We start from the raw sequence: 7,772 nt of genomic DNA, 5'->3' as shown, positions 1-7,772 counted from the left end.
GTACTAGTCTCAAATATATGTGTCATATACACCGCCAAAAACGTGCCACCATCCACATCACAGTCAACTTGCCATATACACCGCCAAAAAAACATGACGTGTCACTATCCACATCACAATCAACTTTTCACCCGAGACGGTGGCCCGTAACCGTTCATATTATAATTGCTTGCGACCATTCACATTGCGAAGAATTGCTCACACACAAGACACACATATTTATATGTGTGGATGCGCTTAGTGAAAATACATGGCGAAGAATGGCTCACACACAAGACAGACATATTTATATGTGTGGATGCGCTTAGTGAAAATATATTGAGGGAGGAAGAAACGATGGAGTCAGTGCTTGATTTGCTGCATATCGCTTTTGCTAAGGTGAGGTTGAGCCTCGGCCAAGCGCCGAGTCTGATCATCCTAGCGCTGGCGATCGGTCTAATCTGTGTGGTGAAAGAGAGCCTGAGAAAACGGTTTCGGCTTCCCCCGGGTCCGTCTGGATGGCCTGTCATCGGCAGCCTTCCACTTCTGGGCAACATGCCCCATCACTCGCTCTATCAACTTTCCAAACAATACGGTCCGCTTATGTATATGAAGCTCGGGACAACCGACACGGTGGTCGTTTCTTCCCCAAAGATAGCGGAGGCGTTCCTAAAAACTAACGACCTCAACTTCTCCAGCCGGTCGGGCAACACAGCCGCCAAATATATCGGCTACGACGCCAACGGCCTGGTCTGGGGTCCCTACGGCCCCCACTGGAGAATGCTGCGCAAGGTCTGTACTATTCATCTCTTTGCCGGCAAGGCCCTGGAGGTTCTGCAGCCTCCCGTGCGGGAAGCGGAGGTCGGGATGCTGCTGAAGTCGATTCTTGAACACGAGCGACAAGGGAAGGCTGTGAACCTTGGGGAGCTGCTCAACATCTGCACCGCCAATGTTCTCGGGCAGATTATGTTGAGCAAGCGCGTGTTCGAATCCCAGGGGGCGAAGGCCAGTGAGTTCAGGGAAATGGTGGTGGAGCAAATGAAATTGTCGGGGATGTTTATTATTGGGGACTATGTGCCGTCTTTGGCTTGGCTGGATCTGCAGGGCGTGAAGACCAAGATGAAGACGCTGCACAAGAGGTACGACGAGTTGTTCACCAAGATGATAAAGGAGCACCAGACAGGTTCGATTAATGGAGGGAGGGGCGATTTTCTGAGTGTGCTCTGGGCTCTCAGAAATGATGCGGATGGTGAAGGAGGGAAGCTTACAGATACAGATATTAAGGGCCTTTTGCTGGTGAGTATTATTAAATTTGATTTAATTGAACTAAACCATAAATGCTCCCATTCTGTTTTGAATTCTCAGATTATAATGTTTTCCTGAGCGTTTCTGCTGAGATTTTGGCAGTACATGCTTCTTTGCTTTCTATTATTTACCATCTATGTTTTCTTACATATTCTTCTGAGACTTCGCCACATCTGATGTTTTTGCTGGTGTTTTCTTCCGTATTCTTGACCCTTCATATGATCTTTGATATAATAAATTAAAATGGTAATAATCGTTTCATTGCAATTTTCATTAGCCAAAGTGCATTTAGAATTCATCTAAATGTGTTGAGAGTTGGAGGGTCAGAGGGTCAGAGGCGAGAGTTGGAGGGCAGAGGGTCAGATGGAGAACATAGAGATGGAGAGAGAGGGAATCACAAGAGTCGAGAGGGTAGAGGGTCAGATGGAGAACATAGAGATGGAGAGAGAGGAAATCACAAGAGTCGAGAGGGTAGAGGGTCAGATGGAGAAGATAGAGATGGAGAGAGGGAGTTATAAGAGAGTTTGTTGGTGTTGTGGAGAAGATAGAGATGGAGAGAGGGAGTTATAAGAGAGTTTGTTGGTGTTGTGGAGAAGATAGAGATGGAGAGAGGGAGTTACAAGAGAGTTTGTTGGTGTTGTCATCTGTATTTTTGATTTTCTATATGATTTTTGATATAATAAATTAAAATGATAATAATCTTTTTATTGCAATTTTTATTAGCCAAAGTGCATTTAAAATTCATGTAGATGTGTTGGAGAGTAAGAGGGCTAAAGGGGGAGGACATAGAGATGGAGAGAGAGGGAGTGACGAGGGAGAAATGGAGAGATGAAGAGGGAGAGAAAGGAGAGAGGAGAGGAGAGAGAGGGGGAGAAAAGCATAAGAGAAAGAAGGAGACACATTGATGGAGAGGAGAAAGAGAGATAGTGATAGTTTTAGGGTGGAGAGAGAGGGATGGATGTGGGAGTGAGAGAGGAGAGAGGCGAGAGGGAGGGAGAGAAAGATGGAGTTGGAGGGGGAGAGATAGGGAGGGAAGAAGAAAGAAATAGAGAGAAAGGTGGAGAGAGGGATAGGAAGTGACAAGGGAGAGATAGAGAGAGACTGAGGGATAGAGGAGAGCATGAGGGAAGAGAGGGAGTGGGAGAGTGAGAGATCGTTCATATGGAGAGAGAGTGTATGTTTAGGGGGCAAGATAGAGAGACAAAAATGAGATACCGAGTGAACTAGAGATATAGATGGAGGAGGAGAAATGAAAGAACAAACTAATGGAGAGGGAGGAAGGAAGAGATAGATAGATATGGATCAACTATTTACCCTCTCTTCTCTCAACCATTTGTCATGATGATGGGACTTGAAATGGATGTGTGGATCATATTTTAGATACACTCTCTTCCTCAAATTCAAACCACAAAAGGCTACAAACAAAAATGTTATATAATTATTTTTTCATTTTTAAATTAAGTTATTATGTTGAGAGACGGTCTCCAATTTTGTATTGAGGAGATGTTGTAGTGTTTGTGGAATATAGTCTATCTAAAGAGGAAAGACCAACCTATAATCATCTTAACTCTAGATCTACCAAATGCCAAAAAATCAAATCACTTTTCATCCTAAAAAAGATTCTCTCAAAAAATTTGATTACTAAATCTCAAAATAAAATAAGTATAAATGAATTATAATAAAAAAATTTATTTATAAAAATATTATAAATAATTTTATAAAAATTTAAATATTTCATAATTATATTATATATAAATAACCTTTAAATAATTTCTTCCATGCCACTAGTTTTCATCGTTCGATAAAGAGATTGCGACTTTACTCAAAAATATATATACAGATCATTTTCAGTGAAAGAGACTGCACCTTTCATAAAATCAATATATATCATTTCCCATGCAAAATTTTCGTTAAAAAAAGGTTTAAATTAACTTATACATTTTCTATACCATTTACCTAGGCAGAACCAAGGCAATTTGAGATTTTTTAATACCATTTAGCTAGGAAGAGTAAAGGGAAACTGACTTATATATTTTCTATACCATTTACCTAGCCAGAACTCAGGCAATTTGTGATTCTTTTAAGAATGCATATATTTTTATTATTTACAAAGTATCCACGTTTTATGTTGTTCAGACCCTGTTCGCCGTAGGGACCGATACATCTTCAAGCACGGTGGAATGGGCAATGGCAGAACTGATACGCCACCCACATATGATTAAGAAATGCCAGCGGGAAATAGACTCCGCCGTGAAAGGAAAGCAAACGACGCTAAAGGAGTCGGACCTCCAAAACCTCTCATACTTACAGGCGGTGGTGAAAGAGACTTTAAGGCTGCACCCCTCAGTGCCCCTCCTCGTGCCCCGGACGGCAGCGGAGGCGTGCGAGATAGAGGGGTACCACATACCCAAGAACGCCCGTCTCCTCGTGAACACGTGGGGTATGCAGCGCGACCCGGACCTCTGGGAGAGGCCCCTGGAGTTCGATCCTGACAGGTTTGTGGGCAACAGCGTCGACATGAGAGGCACCGATTTCCAGCTAATCCCGTTCGGCGCAGGCAGGCGGATCTGCGCGGGTATGAACATGGGGATTCATGGTTGAGCTCATGCTCGCCTCCTTACTTCATTCCTTCGACTGGTCTCTCCCCTGCGACCAACCGCCTGAGATGCTGGATATGACGGAAGCTGTGGGTATCACCATGCATAAGGCAGTGCCGCTGCTGGTCGTTGCCAGTGCCCGGTCCACTTCATCTCCCCACTTGATGTAGCGAAATTTTGTTTATGGTTACATGAAAAAAAAGATTGAGGAGAGAAGCAGAACTTTTCTTTTAATCTTTTTAAAAATGTCATGTTTAGCCAATTTCCAGGTTAGCTAATCAAATTTTAAACTTTTTACACTGAGTTGTCTAAAAATCTTATAAAGGCAGTGCTTGAATTGTGTTTTTGATGGTGGGAAGGCAATGCTTGAATTGTGTTTTTGATGGTGGAAATAAATTCAGCACCATCAAAAATCTTTCGGACACCTAAAATTTTGAAAATTAACAATTATAACTTAGATTTAGAAAAATCTTCATCAAATTTTCTCTAAATATGACGAGAATTTCTATAACTTTCCAAGTCAACGCCTCAACCTCATTACACTACACTACACTACACGCTTTTAAACACATGTTCACACCCCACTTCAGTTATTATTATCCCTGCAGCGGCAGTGGATATACGTATTCGATTTTTGATTGAGCGACTATTAAACAATTGTTTGACCAAATATTAAACAGTAAAATATAATGTTAACGTTATAAAATTAAAAATATTTTTTTTTAATATTTTTATTTTATTATTTTATTTTTTCAAATTATGATTAGTTGATTTAAGTAAGTTCTTATTTGGCAATGATGCCTATTTATTATGGAAACCATACGAAAATGACGTCTTCAATCTAATATACCTGCCCGGACTAGTATTTTTGTGGCCCTACCGGTCCCACAGGGGACCCATGTCCAGTACTTCCCTGCGGCGGCGTCTACTTACAACTTTGACTCTGACGAGACCGCAATGTGAAATTAGATTGAATTAACCAGAAGCATTTATAATATAATGTATAACTTCTCGCACTCACACATCATGGCTTATATAAAAAATATATGCATTATACTTATTCTACGGTTATATATTTCAAATATCTTAATAAAGGTAAAGAAAGTCTTCTTATATTAAAGTAGTTTTATATAGATGTGTGAGTTAAAAGATATTTTATTTTTATAAATTTGAAAGTGTTTGAGAATCATATTTTGTGAAAAAAAAAATACAAGCCCATAAAAGAAATTAATTTTTATTTTACTGATACTAAAGTTTTTGTATGTATAATAATTTTCGTTATAAATGAATTTATGATTAAAATATTTTGGTCATCATAAAGGTGAATAATTTTCATGATTATAAAATTTTAATAATTTGATATAAATATATAATATTATAGATTGTGATTTTTTATTAATAATAGTGTAGTTGAAACATATTTTTTATTAGTCCCATGGGGATAGGCAAGTTGGTAATCATATTGGGGTGAAGTTTGTTAGAAAGGCGGGCTCCGTACTGAAGGTCACGAGTTCAAATCCCCCAAACTAACCCGGAAGCTGTGGAGAGAGGCGGGCGCAGTTTCTCACAGGCTATAGTGGTAGCGGTCAGAATCGACCCCGTGGAGAGAAGCAGGCCCCCGTAGTTTCTCACAGGTTATAGTGGTAGCGGTCAGAATCGACCCCGTGGAGAGAAGCAGGCCCCCGTGTTACGCATAACAAAAAAAGAAGAAAAGAAACATAAAACATACTTTCTATTATCATATTTGACCCCGTGTTACACGTAACAAAAAAAAGAAGAAAAGAAACATACTTTCTATTATCATATCATTTGTGCTTAACAATTTACTAGTAGCTAAATAAAAGAAACAACTACATAGTAATAATCTAAGCTCTTCAGTTGCCGATTCCTTTGTAACCAAAAAAAACCATACTTTCTATTATCAAATCATTTGTGCTTAACAATTTACTAGTAGCTAAATAAAAGAAACAACTACTTAGTAATAATCATTTAGTGAAATGTGACTTCAATAATTTTAATAACTTTTTATAAATATATAATTCTATTATTATAAATTATAATTGTACTCACCAATAATAATAATAGATACCTTATGTAACCATTTGTGGGTAACAACTCACTAACAGATAAATGAAAGAAACAACTACCAAATTATAATCATTTTGGAAAATGTGTTTAGATTTTTACAGAATTGTATATCATGTACAAGTTTATGCTTTAACAATTATTTGGAGCATACAACAGGTAAGCGTAACAATTGAATAATATTTCTTCAATTATTGTGAATTAATGAAATTTCGATTATTTTTAAACATAAATAATAATATATTGGTGTATTAAATTTTATTTGAATTGAAATATATATTATTTGTAGATGTGTTTATTCTTTAAATAAGACTTTTAATAATTATTAGAAAAATGATATTGATTTACTTTGTATCAAATATTTATGTGATATTTAAAATAGAGTATTGAAATCTATCTCAAATGTAATTATATTGTTTTTGTTTTTTAATTAAATTAAAAAAAATGTATATTAGATCTATAATTTTTATTGAACACTTGTTATTTAGAGTTAATTTATTATGTTGTTTTTTAATTAGAAATATATCTACATATTAATTTTATATAATTAATGATGACTATACTAATTTAAAATAGAATTATAATTTAATTAATTTTTTAATATTAACCATGTGAAATAATATATTATGAAAAAAATATTTTGATATTTAGTATGAATTAATACCCAATAATACTTATCAACCATTTAATTTTTATTTAATACACAAACTTTTTATAAATTCTTTATATTCATTACATCACTAAAATCAAACAAATATTTATCTATTTTATTTAATCAACAAAATGTTTATATATCTTATCCAAACAAATATTTATTGGATAACACTTATATAGCTTATTTGGTCAACAAGATGTTTATATATCTTATTTATATCACATTTTCCTTCAAAGGTAGACCTATACAATTTCGTTCTATAACATAGATTGTTCATACTTGTCTTTAGTACACTCCCACTTTTCAACTAAATTTTTTTGGATTATTTTTTCGAAGCTATCATCATTATTATATTTTGTATTTATTTTTGTTTATCATATAAATATTATATATTTTTTATATTTATTTTTAATTATCATTTAAATATTATATATTTTTATATTAAAAATATATTTTACCAATAGATTTTGTCCAATACTAGTGAATCAATATTATTTGTTTCTAGTTATTGTTAATTTTTCCACACTACTCTAGTTGTTAGAGGTACTATTCCTAGTCCTAGGTCATTAGCAGTGTTGTAGGACTACTGAAAAACACTTTGTTTGCCCATTCATGTATGTCTTTGACGCTAACTTAACTATACTTAAACTAAGCAAGAGTATTTACAATGTAGCCCTTATTCAAATGTGTCAGTTATTTTATACCTTTCAAAGTTCAATAACTAAACTAAGCGGTAGGGAACGCTAGCTATGTGACCTTGTTGTTAGACAAGCCATGTTGGAAGATGCCACATAGATAAAGAATGTTCTGGAAGGAATTTGAAGTTATCTTTGTGAATCATGTTAATGTATAAATGTCAAGGAATTCAAAAATATATCTAGGATACTTTTATTTCATGTAGAGTTCATAATTGACTTTGCTCTTATGCTTATGCAGATTGCAAATGTAAATTTTATAAATGAAAGCTTTTATTTATTTATTTTTCTTTAATTTTATTATCAATAATATTTTTTTTTGAAATCCCTAAGAGTTAAGTCAGTTTTTATTTTTTCTTTTTAGTAAAATCAACACTAATATGTTTTTTTCCCTGAAATTGCTAAGAGTAAATTTAGGTTTTTTTTTTTTTTTAACAGAAATGAGTAATATTATTA

The 7,772-nt window shown here is 35.2% G+C and overlaps 1 pseudogene across 1 annotated transcript; it reads left to right on the top strand.

Annotated features, from left to right (window-relative positions):
* The first annotated feature begins 238 nt into the window (after positions 1 to 238).
* Positions 239 to 4,170, top strand: LOC149232589 (flavonoid 3'-monooxygenase CYP75B137-like; annotated as a pseudogene). The gene is made up of 2 exons (XR_016247548.1): positions 239 to 1,275; positions 3,421 to 4,170. The product of XR_016247548.1 is annotated as a flavonoid 3'-monooxygenase CYP75B137-like (transcript).
* Positions 4,171 to 7,772: the final 3,602 nt, after the last annotated feature.

This window comes from Pinus tabuliformis, chromosome J (genome assembly GCF_031772625.1).
Source record: "Pinus tabuliformis cultivar Carrire ecotype Pingquan chromosome J, CPIR1, whole genome shotgun sequence".
NCBI lineage: Eukaryota > Viridiplantae > Streptophyta > Pinopsida > Pinales > Pinaceae > Pinus > Pinus tabuliformis.
This window is presented reverse-complemented; position numbering and strand designations above follow the sequence as displayed.